This window comes from Vipera berus (assembly GCF_964194415.1).
Source record: "Vipera berus genome assembly, chromosome: 2".
NCBI classification, from domain to species: domain Eukaryota; kingdom Metazoa; phylum Chordata; class Lepidosauria; order Squamata; family Viperidae; genus Vipera; species Vipera berus.
The window spans coordinates 30,062,306-30,080,299 of record NC_138203.1 but is presented as its reverse complement, the minus strand read 5'-3'; the positions used below and the strand labels follow the sequence as shown (position 1 = coordinate 30,080,299).

Sequence of the window (17,994 nt, the reverse complement as noted above, 5' to 3'; positions counted from 1 at the left end):
ATTGTATTCTCTATCCATTTTCCTATAAAGACCACAACAATAACTGAGGATGTTTCAGTTCCTAAATCACATTTTGAACTCATACTAAAACAGCTCTACAAAATCATGGTTATCCGGAGCTGAACCATTACCTTTTATTCAAGATGTTATAGATTGCTCAGTAGGATCCCCAGTACATTTAGCCTGGCAGAGCTTCCACTTTTGGGGGCGGGGGTGTCTTCAGTACCACTTTATGTAATAGTGCATTCATCACTGTACCTGATTCAATCAATCTTTCCTGGCTAACACGATGAACAAGGTCAGACAACAAAAAAAATGGCCTTATAATAAAACAGCTTCTCCCTGCCCTCAGGCCATACAACAGAAAGCCAACCCACAGAATTAGGCCAGATATGAAATCTGGCACCCAAGGCACTTGCCATTAAGTGCTTAAAGTGCTGCCACTGGGTTGTATTAGATCTAAGCACCTCTGTCACTGGGAAGAAATTAATAAATCCTTTAGTTATGCTAGAAAAATATTTCATGATATATTAAAGAAAAGACCTTTTTGTTAGCATATTGTTTCATAATAAAGTACAGAATCTCAAACACACAGCTCAAAACTGCCCAGCAATGCTAAGGAGCTCAGTTCACAATTAAGAGCAAGCAGGGCCAGACGAAACGCACATACAGTGAAAAATCAAGACATAAGTTTCTTGTCCTGACCTAATCAGTTTTCCAGCAGCACAATAGGGTCTTGTAGATTGTGCTCCAAATTATTGCATGCTCAGCTCAAGGTCACTACTTCTAAGACAGTATCAGGTTTTTTGGTGGCAGTGAGGAGAGAACTAGCCCCCCCAAAAAGACAGGTTGGGAGGCTGGGGCTGCCCAATGGAAGAAAGAAACGGAGAAAGCAGTTGAGGAGGACCAGGCGGCTTCCCCCTGGTCAAAGTCTTTCTTCTGGAGAAAAATCCTGAAAACAAGCAGTATCTGTTGCTTTGAGACACACTTACTAGATTATATCAATCTATGAATATGAACCCAAAATAATTCCCAAATTAGTGTTCTGATTAATTAAAAAAAAATCCACCACCAACTAAGTGGCTCAGTTTAACAGCATTATTTTACAAGGAACTCTGTGATTTATGTTTAATGATATATCATGGGACTCTTTACTACCTTCACTTCTTACTTTAGACTTCTATATAATTTAAGACAGGGTTTCAGTTTTATAACCCTCAGGCTTATGAATATGCTACACTCCTGACCGTTTACGTTTGGGACTCTTACCTTAGTATATAAGGTCAGCTGGAGGCAGCAGGGAGCATTAGAGGTACCTTGGAGTGGAGGAGAGCCAAAAGGACAGAGATAGAGAGAAGATAATATTGGGGGGAGGGAGAGATCAGAAGCACTACTGTGGTCATAAGTGCAGGAAGGGTGCAACAAATGGCCACAACTTCACCGACCAGCCTTAAATACCATTCATGCAGCGCTGCCATAGGCCTTGCTTAATCTTTGGCAACTTGTTCTGCTTAAATTCACAAAAAAGAAAAAATACACCCAATAAATGTTTTAATGTACTGCACCGATAGATAACCTGAGACAAAAGGAGTCGGGATACAAACGATATAACTAGACCTGATGAAATCTGGAGAGTCTGTGTGAAATTTTCAGTGTACATAAATTGGAGGACTGGAGCAAGTAGAAGCCTACCACAGATTATAAGCTATCCAAGTAATAAAAGAGGAAGTATTAAAACACACAGTATTGCTCTGCTAAACAAAATATTCAAAAGGAATAACTTAAAATTCATAAATTTAGCCAATATTTATGAAATCATTCCTTTATATATTTAATGTAATTAATTATATATGACAATCAAAAAATCATTCTGTTCAATATGAAAACATGTTTTTGTTTTAATGTTTTCACATATTTTAAAAAGTAAAAGTGAAACTGAATAAAATGCAAATACCATAGAACTTCTTTCAATATATTTTGTAGACTTGGAATGAATTTTCAGAGCAGAATTTGAGTATGTGAGAGGGAAGAGAATTTGCCCCCTTATGGTATTGTTTTTTTTAAAATAATCATATTTGGGGTTTTATTCTGCATAAGTTTATAAGTGTCTTTATTGTTTCAAAATCAGTTTGAAAGAAAAGACCGTAGTAGGCACTGCTATTTCTCTGGATGAATCCCTTTGTCCTGAAGTTTATACATCTTACTGTGCGTGGGAGAACAATGTAAGTCTCCACTGCCTTTTCTGACTAACAAATTTTATAAAAGGTGTAAACTGTGACCTTCAGTTCATTTTATCAGGTGCACAGTGTGGCTCATTTCATTATTAAACCATAATTACAGTTAAAACTACTAATAGTACATTACTACTACTATTAGATTTCCTGGACCAATCAAGAGAGAATGCAGCCAATGCAAGATGAAGCTGTACAACAAAAATAGAGATTATAGTAAAATTCATTTGTTGCTAAATTTTCTAAAGTTTACACTAACAAAACATAATTCATAAGTACTACTATCTATGTTGAAGAAGAAAAGCACTTTCTAAAATTATTTTGAAGAACAAAAGTGAATGGAAAAAAACAGTTATCTATAAAAATAACTTATCTATTCTTACTGCTCTGCTTATAGGTTACATTTTCACGCCTTAAAGTCTACCTGGGCTTCAAATATCTCCAAAGGTCTGCTATACATATGTGCTCATAAGGGGAGGTGTTGAAGCCTTTAAAGAGCAGATCCAGAGAGAGGTTATATTGTGAACAAAGTACTTCACTGAATTGCACAGATTTATTATCTATTCTGGCTATCAAACCTACATTTAAAATTCTACTCAATCCTACACAGGGATTCAAAATGACAGATACTATATGCCAGATATAATTTATTCCACAAAACATATAATAGAAAAGTTCATAGAGCCAGTATTAAGTTCATTATTTTTTCATGTCTCTGTCCTGTTGGAAAATTCTTAGCCAAGTAAAACAATTAGCTGTACAAACCAAGCTTAATATACGTAAGAGATTCTTTACTTAATAGCTCATAGGAGAGCAACTTACATGGAAAATGAAAACCTATCTGAAAAACAACTCTGATAGAGAATTTATTTCAACTTAAAAAACTATTTGTGGACTGTAATTCTATATGTGAATTAGTACATTTCAAATTTCTGTTTCTCTTAACTTAAAATTTTAACATATTCACTGTTACATCAAGGTAGTATTTTAAATAAAGTAGAAAATTCTATTAATTTTTCATTCAGATTTACATGTCATATTATACTTAACTTTTAATTATTGAATCTTGACTTGCTTAATGGTTCTTATGCAAGAATCATTCATATTGAGCACTAATCTAACATTACTTTGAAATTTTATTTTTAAATTTTATTTTTCTAATTCTTTTGCTACTTTTCTCTTGGTTTAAATATCTACTAAAATGAGTAATTAAAATTAAAGTTACAAATACAAGTTTATTTTATTTTCATAAAAAAGTACTTCACCCAACAGAAAATTGATGCAAAATAATAAAGATGATATTTTTCAAGCACTGAATTCCAGTAAATTGGAAAATCATTTAGGAACCTCAGTTTCTAGTACAATTGAAACTTCTCAAGTTCTAAATGTACTTAAGAGGCAAATGACATAATATATTATTAGTGAATTGTGCAATGCTGAATTATTAACATTAAATACAAATTAGCTTTCACTTGCAATATACAAAATGTTTGGGGATTAGTTTTTCAGAAGTTATAGCTCTATAACTTCTATTCTTCCCTTCCTCTGTATTACTTGTCAGTATGTATGTGTTGTTATTCAATACCCAGGGAAGTACATGTAACATGACTTGTAAAGACACAGTTCCAATCCACATAACAGCTTTAGGCATCCTAATAAGTTTGTCTGAGTAGATATCCAATAGAAGAAAATATATGTAAACTCAGGGTTGAATTGCAAAGTCCCTGAGATATTTTTTTACCTTAACAGAGGAACAGAATGAGCATAGACCAGCAAAAAATCACTGGGAGCAACAGCAACTTCAAATATCCTGTCAGGTTCCCACTGAATTTCTTTGTGGGAAGCTGACAGTGAGAGTTGGAAATCTTCCTCCCTTCGTCCTTTCCTTCCTTCTTTTCCCTCACTCCAATCCCCATTCTTTCTTCTATCCTTTCTTCCTTCTTTTTCCCACCCTCTCCGTTCCTTCCTTCCCCCTTCTTTCTTCCTTACCCTCTTTCCCTCCCCCACTCACTTCTTTCCTTCCTTCTTACATTTCTTTCCCTTCCTTTCCTTTCCTTTCCCTTCCTCATTCTCTTCCTTCTTATTTGCTTCTTTACTTCCCTTCCTAGCAGGCAGGTAAGGAACACAGGAGGAGCAAGGGACTGCAAAAGTGACCTGAAGGAACTTTGAAAATGAGGATCACATGGCTGCAGCAACATAGCAGTGGTGCTGAAGCAGCCATAACTTTCCCAAATATTATTCCCTGAGGAGTAATGGGTTTTTAGCATTCTCTAAGCCATTTGAGGTACTTCAGTTGTAAACATTTTCCTCTGTGATGCACAATTTTGCCCAGTTAAAGATAACAGATATGAGAGCTTTTGTACTATATTGATATGTGAAGATCGGTAGAAATATTTAAGAATGGAGAACAGTACTTGTGTAATAAAATGCCTGGATAAAAGCAACCAAGCTCAAAGAGCACCAAGAATCCCTCTTTAGTATCTTTCAGTTTGAAAATTCTGAATGCAAATATCTAATACTAATGTTCAATTCATCTATTATACAAACTTTATTGGAAATTTACTTCTTAATAGAACAAGTGAGCACAGCATTCCTTAGAAGACAACAGAAATTAATAGTGCAATATAACTTTGCTTAGTGGTAAGACCAGTATCTATGTAGGCATGGACTAATTCCATTTTACCATCTCAATTTACCCTGAAACCAAATATGCTTCTTTAAGGTTGTTCGATAGTTTTTAAAATCTTAGCTTCTAAGAATATTTGTATTCCAGTAATTAAATCCTTTTTGGATACTTGAAACAATGATAACTAGATTCACTAGCTCAAGGTAGACTCAGACTTCCATTCTTCCAGGGTCGGTAAAATGAGGACCCAGATTGCTGGAGAAATATACTGGCTCTGTAAACCACTTAGAGGGGGCTGTACAGCACCTTATACGTCTAAGTGGTATTGCTACACATTTATAACAAAATTAAGAGAGGAAGTCACTGAAAATCACAGAGATTATTTCCTCCCTCACTATTAAGAGTCTCAGCATCAAAATATAAATATAGCAAAACTCACTGGCACAATAACTTAAAAGACTTAGTCCTGATTATTTTAACAGACTGAGTTCATACTTAATGTGAACTCAGCTGACTTCCTGCTGCAGCTTTGTCAAAATAAAACCTCAGGGAGATGGTATGAGTGGACTATTGATGTAAATAAGGAAACCAGCATAAACTGCCTCCCTTCTGTTCTAATGGAAGTCTGTGCTATACAGGTAATCCCCAAGTTATGAATGTTCCCTTAGCAAAGGTTCGAAGTTACACGATAAGCACCCTCTAGTGTTAACAAGTCCTAAAATTATGAATGTTGCAGCACCATGGCAGTCGTTGCACTGCAACTTTCACCCTGGCTATTCCCCTGCCTGCCTGGTCTCCATAGGCACTAGGCCTGTGGATACTAACTTTGCGAAGATCTAGACAGCCTTCCTTTCTTGACCTGTTTCTCTGCTTTAGGCCTTCGGTGTGTTTGCCGAGAATGGAGACCTAAAGTACTGCAAGATCATGGGAGATCAGTAGCGCAAGATCTCAAGCTACTGATCTCTTGTGATTTCATAGTACTTTAGGCCTCTGTTCTCTGCGAACAAAGATTTGGACGAGCTATGTGGCAAAAGGCTTTGCAAATGGAGGAAAAGGCTGAAACATCGAAGCCTTTTCCTCCATTGATGCACGCATTGCTCCTGGCCTCCATTTTCATCGGCAAAGGCTTTTCCTCAAGTTCATTTTGTGTGCAGACTGGAAGTTTGAAGTCACGCAATGTCACGCCCCCCCAGGAGCCTCCAGTCTTGGCACCCAAAGTGTTTGCAAGCTGGCCAGTAGCTTTGAGGCAGTGATTTTGCTGACCCGGAGTGTCAGCTTGCAAACAGGCTGGAGTGGAGACAGCTGGAGAGAAGAGAGCTCGCTAGACCTTTGCAAGTGGCAGGATTGGGAGGGAAACAATTGTGGGGAACAAGAGGTATCTCAGTGGGTAGGGGGAGGCCTTGGGTGGTCTGAAGCAGGTGGCCTGTTCCATCACTAGGCCCGCCATGGCCTTCCCCACCCTGGGATACCTCATGTGCACCAGCGAATATGTGGGCGAAAGCAGGGAGTGATTGCGTTCAAGGTATGCCATTCACTCCTATGAATCCTAATGAATGGAATGGGCAGGCTCCCTTACATTCATAACTCGAGGATTACCTGTAAAAATATCTCACATGAATGAAACAAAAATTTATATTTGCCTAAAACCAAATTTGTTTCCAATCCATTGTTTGAGCAATCTGCAATTCAACATTTACTTGGCATTAAAAAATGACACACCAAAACGCAAAAATAAAGTAATGTCTTCTATCTTTAAGCAAATTTATGATCACCTGTATTTCACACCGAGAAAATTCTAAGACTTAACATGAACAAGCTCAGGAAAAAAAAATAGAAACAGAAACAAGAGGTGGAGTACATTACCCAAGATCATAGTCAATTAATTATGAGAGACTCCAAAAGCGTTTCATAAAAACTGCAAGACAGTGGTTACTGATTCAATTAAACATTCTAATGCTCAGAGAAGATCCACACTTTATATGGCAACTAAGTTTGCTGTAAGCATAACATTGTTACTGTTACAAAGGATATACTGAAAAAATACATAACATAGGACAAGCTTTTGCAGGGCTGAACCAAAATACTTAGGTAGCAGCTGTAGAAACAGATTCAAATCCCAATTTACTGAATGTTCCTTCTAATCATTCCCTCATGGGCAACTGAAACAACAATACTTCAACATAGACTGGACATGCAGACCTGCAGATCTCAGATACATTTTACCAATCTCTTTAAAGAAAGGTTGAATTATACCCAAGATTTATTTCTATTCATAATAATTCATATATTTTTAATTATACTTCCACTACTTAATACATTTTATATTATTTATTTACTTTTCTTTCAAAGGATGCAGCTGGCAAGGTGCAGAAAGACTTGTCTTGACAGGAATTACCAGGAAAACATTACAACAGTAGGCAGGAGCAAATAGACTTCATAGGCCCTCTGGGCATTATCCAATGAAAGGCCTGGATCCACATGTTTAGGTAATTTTACTTATTTCCAGGGGCATTGAAGACAGACTCTTAATACCACTTCTTTAAACTGAAACACAGGAAAAAGTGACAATTTCTTCAATATTCTGAGGCTGCTGAGTTTTCCTAATGTAGCATTTCCCAGATATGTTGTGCCCATTCACAGTATTAACAGCAATTGCATAGATTACACTCTTTTTGCTAGCGGTTTTCTTCTTTTTGCAGGGGAACAGTAAGGAATGTATCTGAATTAACAAAGACTCTGCATTCAATTGATTAATAAAATGTCTGCAAAAAGGTATATTCACTTCAGTTTCTCTAGTTATTTACTACTTAGGCTGTTACAGGGGCATATAGTCTTACAAAAGTAGGCACATTAATAAGTATATTATCTAAAGGGTTAGAACTGTCTAACCTATAATACACTTGCAAAATATAAACTGAGAAGCAGTTTGTAGTCACCAAAATGTTTTAGGACAGAACAAAATTATTTACTCAAAAGCTAAAACTGTAGAATGTTCTTGATTATGACTTCTACAATATGCTGTATATATTATCATTTTCCTGATCAAAACTAAAGGTTTTGTACATTAATAAAGGGATTTGAGCACCAATGCAGTCTTCTGAAAAGTTCAATTAAACTTAATACACAACTCAACTGAAGAAAATTAATAGGTCAGATAATTTACTATCATAAACTCTCAATCTGCCCGGAGTAATAATCCCAATAAATCATTTTACACTAAACTAAGGGACTTTTATGACATCAGAATTAGCCAAAAATAGCATCAAGGCAGACAAATTTTCGAAACAGTGGGTAATGTTTTGTAGGTTTCAAGCTGAAGATTCCCACAGTTCAAAATACAAATGTGAAGTTTTACAGCCGTAACTTTCATAGTTATACATTTTTGTCCCTTCAGCATTTAAAGCCAAGGCTTTTAAAATGACCCTTTTCTGTAAAAGGATTACAGGTACTGTACTCTTATTTCAAGTTCATGACTAAACCGTATAAGGAAGTTAAATTTTATCGCCATCTATTTTATTGAATATTGTTGGATAACAAAGTAATCTGTGCTCAGCTCATTCTATCTGGATGTAAAAGGGCTTATATATTTTATTCTGACAAAGCTAACTGGAGTGAGCAAAGATTTATTTTTCCATCCATATAGACTAGAGCAGGGGTTCCCAAGGGAGGAGGTGAGAGACGATATTCCGGTGGATGTGAAAACTTGGCTTTTCAAAATTATACTATAAATGCATAATTTGAACTTTTGTAAGGGGTGTGAGAATATATCAGAAGTGTTCTAGAGGTGCGGGATTATAGAAAAGGGATTATAGAATAGGTCGGGAGCAGCTGGATTAGAGAAATAAAAGCATGAGTTTACAAGACAAAACATACTTTAGTTATAGTTATGAGTTATACAGTTTACAATTTTGCTCAATTCACTTTATATAAAACATTCAATTTTTGCCTAATCAACATTAAGTAATTCTATAGGTGGGATATTTTAATTCCATACAAAAAAAATGTTGATTTTTGTTTTACAAAACCTTTCAAAAATCTTTTTAAACTATCTTCATATATGTTTCCTGATTACCTAATTATTCTCTAATTAAAATATCTAGTCCAAAGAGCAATAAACACGATATGGGCAAATTCCATTCCTGTTTTCAATTTCTATTATAGATTTAGTGTACAAACTACAACTTTGATAAGACTCTTGAAAAGTTTTTTTAAAATGTTAACACGAAAAAAGCTGTTTAATCGGAATTGGAAATAATTATCGAATATCTTCAAATTGCAGATCTTGGAAGAGGAACTACAACTCTCATAAGAAGTTCAACAGGCCTTTCCAGCTGTATGAACTTACTCCTTAACTACCAAATAGAGGAGGAAATCGATCTTCCCTGTCCAAACATCTTAACTTTTCTAGCCTACAAGCGAACAAGAATTACAATTATAATATCAACAGATGAGAGGGGGGAAATTTACCATTTCAGAAATAGTTTCTACCGGATCACGAACGCATAATCAAGCAGTCTCATTTCAATACAGTACCTTCCACTGTGGAACAAAGAAATTCCTGTTTGAGAAGCTTTAGTCCCGTCCCACCAAATCGGCTCTCTTTCACTTCACTTCGGCCACGAACAAGTAGCGAGACAGATACATACATTGCAACTTTTCACAGACTTAGGGAGCTCATTCCCAACCCAGTGAACTATACAGTACGTATTGTAAAATCAATTACGCGAGCAAACAGATCGGGGGAAAAAGTACTTTTTTCCCTCCCGCCCTCCGGCGCAAAGAAATTTTCCTAGAAACATTCAACCACCCAACTCCAGGGACAAATTGGTACTTATGATGATTCGCCCACCTTACACTTCGGCGGTCCAGATTTCCTCCATTTACACCAGGCCCTTTCACCACTCTGCGTTGCTTTAAATCCAAATCAAGTTTTCTCGAGTTAAAAAGAAGAGAGAAGCCGAGGAGGAAAAGGCCAACCTCGGCTTTAACAGCGGGACAAAACGAAAAGAGGCCACAGAAGCGGGACTGCGGCGGCGGCGGAGGGGGGGGAGGGTGTCTTTCCCCCCCTTTCCCTCCCCGTCGTTTCACTTTTGGAAGGAGGGGACGGCCTCGGCGTCTTCGCCCTCCTTCCGCTCCGACAAATATGCGGTTTCAGGTGCCTCACACACCGCCCAGTCCCGGCTTTAGAGTCACTTCCTGCCCTCTCGAGGGCGGCGGCGGCGGCTAAGAGCAACAACGGGGCCGCAGTGCCTGCGCAGCAGCCTGGCTTGGTTCTTCCGAAGCGGGAGGCCGATCACTCTTCCCCACCACCACCTCGGGCTTCTTCTGCGTCCGCTTCGTAGGCCGGGCTCCGGATGCCGTAGCAGCAGCGCCTGCCGCAGCCCCCCGTTAGCGCCGCCGTCGCTGCTCCTGCCCAGAGCCGCCGCACGCGGTGGGGGAAGAAGAGCGACGCTTCCGTCGAGTTTTTTTTTTTCCCTTTTTTTCCTTTCTTCCCTCCCCTCCACTCGCTCGAGTCTTTCTCTCCTTCGCACGCCCGGCTCCTCCACGCCACTTCCCCCTTCCTTACTCTAGCCTTTCCCGCCCTTCTCGCTCGGCAGCTCCCTCCGCGGGCGCCCGCCACGAGCGTCTCCGCCGCGTTCCCCAGAGAGAAGGGCGGCGGCGGCGGGAGAGCAAGCAGGCAACAGCAAGGGAGGGCGCTCGCGGCCCACGAGGGCGGCGGGAGCGGTGCTGCTACTACTACGATTACCACCGCCGCTGAGCGGGGAGGGGGGGGAGAGAGAGAGAGGCACCGCAGCGCCGCCCAGACAGCCAAGCGTGACTGAATGATACTCTCCTCCTCCTCCTTCCCCCCCCCCGCGCCGGAGCAGCGCCAGTTCCCCCCCCCCTTCAGACTTTCAGCCTCGGAGCCAGACAACAAGTCTAGAACCAAGGCGAAGCGAGGGGCAGCGCGACTTAGCCAATCGGGAGAGAGGAGCCGTTAGCAACAGCCAATGACCCTGCTCTGAAGGGCGGTCGTGAAGGGAAGCAGATCATGTTAGGATGTGTAGGAAAGGGAAAAAAAGCGGCGGGGGGGGGGGAGAGGTGGTGAGATAGAGAGTGAGTTCCAATCACCCAGGTGGATCTCAGGGTTGTTGTTGAGTGTTTTGTGCCAGGGGAATAGAGAAAAGGCTGAAGGCGAGATTAGATGGGGGAAAAGCCGTGGGTCTTGAAAAGAGATGCATGGAAAAGGAAGGAGCGCGTTGAGTTAATTTACAAATATCATTATGGAAGAGGAAGGAGGCAATACTAATCTTTGAGTTACTATTGAGGAGGTATGAGGAAATGCTATCCCAGAGGGGGGAAAACACCGGATCAGGAACAGTTTAGGCAAAATCGCCTATTGTTAATGTGACACCGACTTGGTTCTATGCAGTATGGGGTAGTTATGTAAAATAATGTTTGAAGCAGCCTTCCGCTTCCTTCAGTACTGTACGTGCACTTTAATCCACTTACATGTAATCAGGTTTATTTCACATTTCTCTTACCATCCCAAATCATCTATGATTAATTTTCTTGCTTTTAATCTGGTCTCCTTCGTTATTGTTTCCATTCTGGAGTTTGCTTGCCCCTAAAAAGTAATAAATGACTTTATTTGTTTGCATACCGTCTTTATTATATTTACAAATAACTCAAGGCAGTGAACATATCCGGCACACCATCCTCCTCCTATGTCCCCACAACAACAACCCTGTGAGGTGGGTTGGGCTGAGAGAATGACTGGCCTAAAGTCACACAGTTGGTTTTCATGGCTTAAGTGGGACTTGAACTCATGATCTCCTGGTTTTTAGTCTGGTGCTATTGTTGATGTTGACTTATATCAATTCATTTCAGTGCTACAGTTTAGGCAAAGGCCTTTCTAGCTCTGAGAGAATTGATTAGTTCAAACGGGTCCCCAACTGCCAGTCCGTGGACTAGCACCAGTCCGTGGCATGCCAGAAACCGGGCCACGGAAGCAAAGCTACCATCCACAGGATGCAGGTAGCACATGAATCCATGCTTCCGGTCTGCATAAAAACCTCCATGGAAGCGATCCCTGGTGCCCAAAAGGTTGGGGGCCTCTGAGTTAAAAGACTGGGCACGATTTTTCCCCATATTACTGTGTGGAATTAGGGAAAAGAAACAATCTGAATTCTTTTACACAGAAAGTAAAAATAGCCTTCTATGCTAGACTCTGCAGCAGCATCTACAGTTGATATGATCACTCTGGCCCTCCTAGACTTCTCAGGAGTTTTTGATACTATCGACTATGCTATCCTTCTGGAAGAGCTTCAGGGACTGGGAATGAGAGGCATTGTGTTACAGTGGTTCTCCTCCTTCCTCCGTGGCTGGTTCTGGGCGGTGTTAGCAGGAGAGGAGAGGTCTAGCCCTAGGCCTCTGCAATGTGGTATGCCCCAGAGCATGAGCCTTTCACAGCTTGTTTTTTTAAATTCTACATAAAACAGCTAGAGGACATAATCTGTTGGTATGGGGTTCAGTATCATTAGTATGCTGATGATACCCGATTATATATCTCCACCCTTATGAGATAAGCGATGCTGTGACTGGAATGGTTAAAGATCTGGATGGGGAGGAACTAACTGGCTTTGATTCAACCCTGGCAAGAGAGATGGTCATGGGGTTTTGCCCCCACCCCAACCAGATGATACCTCATTTGACTCTGAACAGAGTGGCATTTCCCTGGACTGAGTTGATATGCAATTTGCAGATCCTCCTGGAATCACAGTTTCTGCCTGAGAAGCAGGTGGCAGCTGTGGCTGGGGGGAGGCTTTGCATAGATTTTTCTAGTGTGCCCTTTCTTCAACCAGGACTTCTTGCTCATGGTCACCAAATGGTCACCTTCCATTTGGATTACTAAGATGTGCTCTACATGAGGATGCCCTTGAAGACCACTCAGAAACTTCAACTGGTCCAGAATGTAGCAATACACACAGTGTGTAGGTTTGCCCATGTAACACCTCAGTTGCACAAGTTGGACTGAATTCTAGTTTCTTTCTGGTTCCAATTCAACCTTATCTGCAGGATTGCCTTTTTTAAAAGGATATCTACCCATCCTACCAGATCAGATAGGGTGGGCGCACTCCTAGTCCCTAAGTATCTGATGGGAGCTAGGAAGTATACCTTTCCTGTGGCAGCTCCTGTCCAGTGGAACACTCTTCCCCCTAAAGTACAGCAGGCCTCTACCCACCTAGCCTTCCATAAAGTTTTGAAGAATTGGCTTTTCTTGGTCAGTGCTCAGATTGAAGAGGAAATAACTCTACAAGAAATTAGGTAGCTTGGTGTTGAAGTCCTACAGGTGGTCCTCAATTGAATTTCAGGTACTCAGCAAGACAGCATACTTAACAACCATTTGCAGCGCCCCATGGTGACATGCAAAATTGGCAAAACATGAAAGGTAAGAGATAACTTTGGTTCATAAAAGTAAAATTCCCATGCAAACCAAATTTTATCTCATGCCTCCAGAAAGTTTGTAGTGACATACAAAAAATATTTAAATTACATTCCAAAGAAAATATATGGAATACAATTTTAGCATCATATCTATATATATATGCACAATTGCTTTATTCTTACATGAAATCTATTTTATATAATTTGGTTTGCTTGTAAAGTTATATTTAGTGTATTATTATTATTATTATTATTATTATTATTATTATTATTATTATTATTATTATTATTATTATTAAAAATGTTTCTTTAGACCAGGCCTACACAACATGTAGAGGGCAAAGGGCCACATTGGTAAAATATCATTGCAGGCCAAAGCAATACCTGGTGTACTTTTAACAATCTGGCAACTAGCAGAGCATCAGCATTGGTGGAGCTACTTGACATGATTGCCCTCAAGTGGCCTTTCTCTATCTGCCACTTGATTTATTGAGGGAGTCTAGGAGATAAAATAACAAGAGAGTTTGATCACTCTTGGAGGAAGAAAAATAGTGAATTTGACTGGCACAGCTATTCTTATACCATGGTGCAAAAGATGGCAAAGGATCAATACATCTCTGCCCTTCTAATAGTGAGTTGTCACCCAGCGGCACTATTTAAGGTGGTCTGTTCCCAGTTGAAGGAGGATGGGCAGAAAGAGTTGTCCTCAGGCCATGGTGACATTTTTGCATACATTTTGTCTATAAAGCTGCCTGAGCCTTATTCTACATGGACACAATATAAAATGATATTTCAGGTAATTCTTGTAATGTGATCTGGAAATCATTTCAGCCTATGCAATCTGATGAAGTAGATAAGTACAGGTAGTCCTCAACTTACGACCAGTTGCTTAATGACTTTCACAGTTACGATAGATATTCCAGGGCTATTTACAACTTGGATTTGAAGTTCTGATGGTTGTCCCCCTGTCATATGACTGCATTTGGGGCACTTGGCAACCAGCTTCCATTTAAAGCCATTTGCAGCATCCCATGGTCATATTATAACATTTTTTCTGGAAACTAGCATTTACTTCCAGTTTCTGGTAAAAAAAAATTCATTATGGAAATTGGATTTGCTTAAAGATCACCAAGATTGCTTAGCAACCATGGTGATTCACTTAATGACCACTGCCATTAGGTCATAAATTCAGGCACGGTCATGTGGTGAACTGCTTAATGACTGGCACAGCTTATGATCATAATTCTGGGCTCATTTTTGGTAATATGTTGAGAACTACCTATAACATTGTAAGCCACCCAGAGGTGCCTTGAACAACAAGTTGGGCATGATATAAATTTAATAAACAAACATGAGATCTATCACTTATGACTTGAATTTATGCCTTTCCTTGCTCCTTCATTAGTTGGGGTGGTGTGAGTAGAGTAACTGGAACTGGGATGCTGTTTAATGCTTCTTTGGGGGGGAGAGTTGAGCCAAAAGCCTTACACAAGGCAGAAGTATAGTGTCTTCTGAAGAAGCTTAACTTGGATCAGGTTATATTAGACTACTCTCTTCCTCCTTCCTTTTTAATCTAGATCACCTTTTGAGAAGGTGATGGGGCTTTGGTGACAAAGAATCCTAGAAAAAGCAGTTTACCCACTGTATTATGTTCAAGTCTGGGAATGGGACAGAAATGGCATTAATTGTCTTTTGTTAAGGCTTAGATAGTGGGAGTGCACCTTTCTGATCCTTCTTGACTGTCATGCAAAGTGTAGAACTAAGAGGCACTGTTTTGAACTGGTTCTGCTCTCTCAGTCAATGGGGGGAAGGAAAGCTAGAGAGGTCAGCTCCCTTGTAGATTCTTCTCGCCCTACTTCTTAACATCACTAGAAGAAGATTGGTTGGTTTGGAGTGCAGTATATAAATATGGTGATGATGCCACTTGTGTGTGTGTGTGTTTCCATCTATCCTGGGATGTATACGTCTGGAGGTCTCTAGTGGGTTTGTGGAGGTTACCAGGAGACAACATAGGTTGAAGCTGACTTGAACTGACAGACTATGAAGTTGCTGCTTATCCAGAAACCACTTTGCACTCTGATATGCTCCAACCCGCAACCCGCAAGTGTCCTAGACTTGCAGCTACTGCTGATTTGCAAATGGAGACCATGGCCAAGCCAGTCTTCATCCAGTCACAGCAGATAGGCCAGTGACTCATTGCCATCAGATTAGACAACTGCAATGGACTTCACGTGGGTCTACTTGAAAACTACTTTGAAACTGTATTTGGTGCAAAATGTAATAGCCCATGTACTGGTGGATGAGAGCGGGCACTGCATTGGGTTTTGGTATGTTTCCTGGTCCAATTGAAAGTGAGAGTTTGATAAGGAAAGCTTTGGTGACATATTCACTCCATGGATTACTACACAGTTTTTGTCAATATTTGAAAGAGAAGCAGTATAACAGAAGTATAATAGAAAGTAATAAAATGTAACAAATAAATATAGCATCTGGAATCAGAATAAAATGTAACAAACAAATGTAGTATCTTGAATCAGATTTTATAACTTTTAAAGAAATAAAAATAATAAATCAACAAATATTTATTAATTTTGTATGCTACCTATCTCACTAGAGGTGACACTAGGTACTTACAGACATTACTAATAAATATAGACAATATCTAATGTGAACTTAGGAAACAAATGGAATATATACTTACTCTCTTCCACCCCCCTGCCCCCCCATTTGTGTGTGTATGCTTTTAGATTAATAGGACTAATAAAGTTGTTGAATCATGCATGCTGTTTTTTCTAACCTACCAAGAGAGAGAAAATGAAGTGTGTCCCAAATGTGAAGCTGATTGGTAGGGAACCAATTAGTTCAAAATTTTATGCCTCCTTTTCACAGCCAAGCTTTGAAATGCAGGGAACTGTCATTTCTTGGGTTAGGAAGCAAGGCAGGTAAAACAGCAGCCTCCTTGTCGGCTCACACTGAGGCCACTAGTGAAAGATTGAAAAAGTCTCAGCCCTAACTAGCTGAGAGATAAATTGGATTCTAAAATAACAGCAAGATTTCTCTAACAATTATTCTCATTCAGTAAATGTTGTTAAAAGAAACGGTGGGAGAACTTTCCCCTGTGTTGAAGTTGTCTGCCAAAAGATTGATTCCGTTTGTCTCTGGTTTTAGTAATGGAGCAGGCTGTTTTTTCTGACTTATACAGATGTTGAAATTGTATGCTGAACACAGATTTCTAGTGCAGTTGAGATTTCAATATTTCAGTAAAATAGAAACTTTCCAATTAACTTAAGGAACAGCCCAGTTCTAAACTTATTCTAACCAGTGACCAAAGTGATGGTCCATGCCCAGTGACAACCCTGAAAGTGAGGAATGTTAAGTCCTTTTTTCCCAATTATTTGCACAATGAAAAATCTTGTAGCAGACCTTTGCCAAAAAAATTGATTCAATAACTTATGAATCTGTTTAGAATAGTAGAATGGAATAAATATCCAAAGCATTCTAAAAATGCTACATGCTCAAAAAAGTACAATAAAAAGCAAGCAAGAGCTAGAGAATAATTAGTGTATATAAGCAGATTAAATGAGAAAAAAGCCCTTGATTATGTAGGATGGAGAGAAAAATGAAGAATTTTCAATTAATGGAGTGAAAGGGACAGAACAGCTCTAGTATAACCCAGATGCTGCCATTCTGGGAACCAGTTAACTGTTGAGAAAATCATCAAAGCTTTAGTTCTGATCACTGCAAATGGGCCATAGCAAAACCTTTATTTCATTTCATAATATTTTAAATAGCTCTGGTCAGAACAGGCTACAGTTCCCTGAAAGTGTGATTTATTCTATAGAATAAGTAAAAAAATGCTCTATTGCAAATGAAAAATAAGAGGGAAGAATTTGCTCTGAAACCATCAGATTTGTTTTTGTTGTTGTTGTTAGTTGCGAAGTCGTGTCTGACCCATCGCGACCCTATGGACAACGTTCCTCCAGGCCTTCCTGTCCTCTACCATCTTCTGGTGTCCATTTAAGCTCACGCCTACTGCTTCAGTGACTCCATCCAGCCACCTCATTCTCTGTCGTCCCCTTCTTCTATTGCCCTCAATCTTTCCCAACATTAGGCTCTTCTCCAGTGAGTCCTTCCTTCTCATTAGGTGGCCAAAGCATTTGAGTTTTAGCTTCAGGATCTGGCCTTCTAAAGAGCAGTCAGGGTTGATCTCCTCTAGGACTGACTGGTTTGATCGCCTTGCAGTCCAAGGGACTTGCAGGAGTCTTTTCCAGCACCAGAGTTCAAAGGCTTCAATTCTTTGGCGCTCAGCCTTTTTTATGGTCCAACTTTCACTGCCATACATTGCAACAGGGAAGACCATAGCCTTGACTATACGCACTTTTGTTGACAGGGTGATGTCTCTGCTTTTTAGTGTGTTGTCTAGATTTGCCATGGCTTTCCTCCCCAGGAGCAAGCGTTTTTTAATTTCTTGGCTACAGTCCCCATCTGCAGTGATGTTGGAGCCCAGGAAAATAAAATCTGTCACTACAGATTTGTTTTAGATTCAGCTTATATTTGGTACATATGTTGATCTTGAAAACTTTTGTAGTGCACAAGTAAGGTACAAAAACTCTTCCTGTCCCCAAATTCACCATTCACACATATTGAAATAGGGAGGGGGGAGCCTGTGTTTTGCATACATTTGCACATAAACCCAATCCTACTAGATAA

At 39.7% G+C, this 17,994-nt stretch overlaps 1 protein-coding gene across 6 annotated transcripts in view; it reads right to left on the bottom strand.

Annotated features, from left to right (window-relative positions):
- Positions 1 to 10,751, bottom strand: part of ERBIN (erbb2 interacting protein) — an 86,175-nt gene extending 75,424 nt beyond the window's left edge. For 4 of the 6 annotated variants that reach the window (XM_081318381.1, XM_081318380.1, XM_081318384.1 and 1 more), the window contains exon 1: positions 9,707 to 10,751. The gene's annotated coding sequence lies outside the window, so the exon portion shown is untranslated. Of the gene's footprint in view, positions 1 to 7,193; positions 7,402 to 9,390; positions 9,454 to 9,706 lie in introns of those variants that run through there. The other 2 variants (XM_081318382.1, XM_081318383.1) reach the window with 2 other exon arrangements.
- Between the last annotated feature and the right edge of the window lie 7,243 nt (positions 10,752 to 17,994).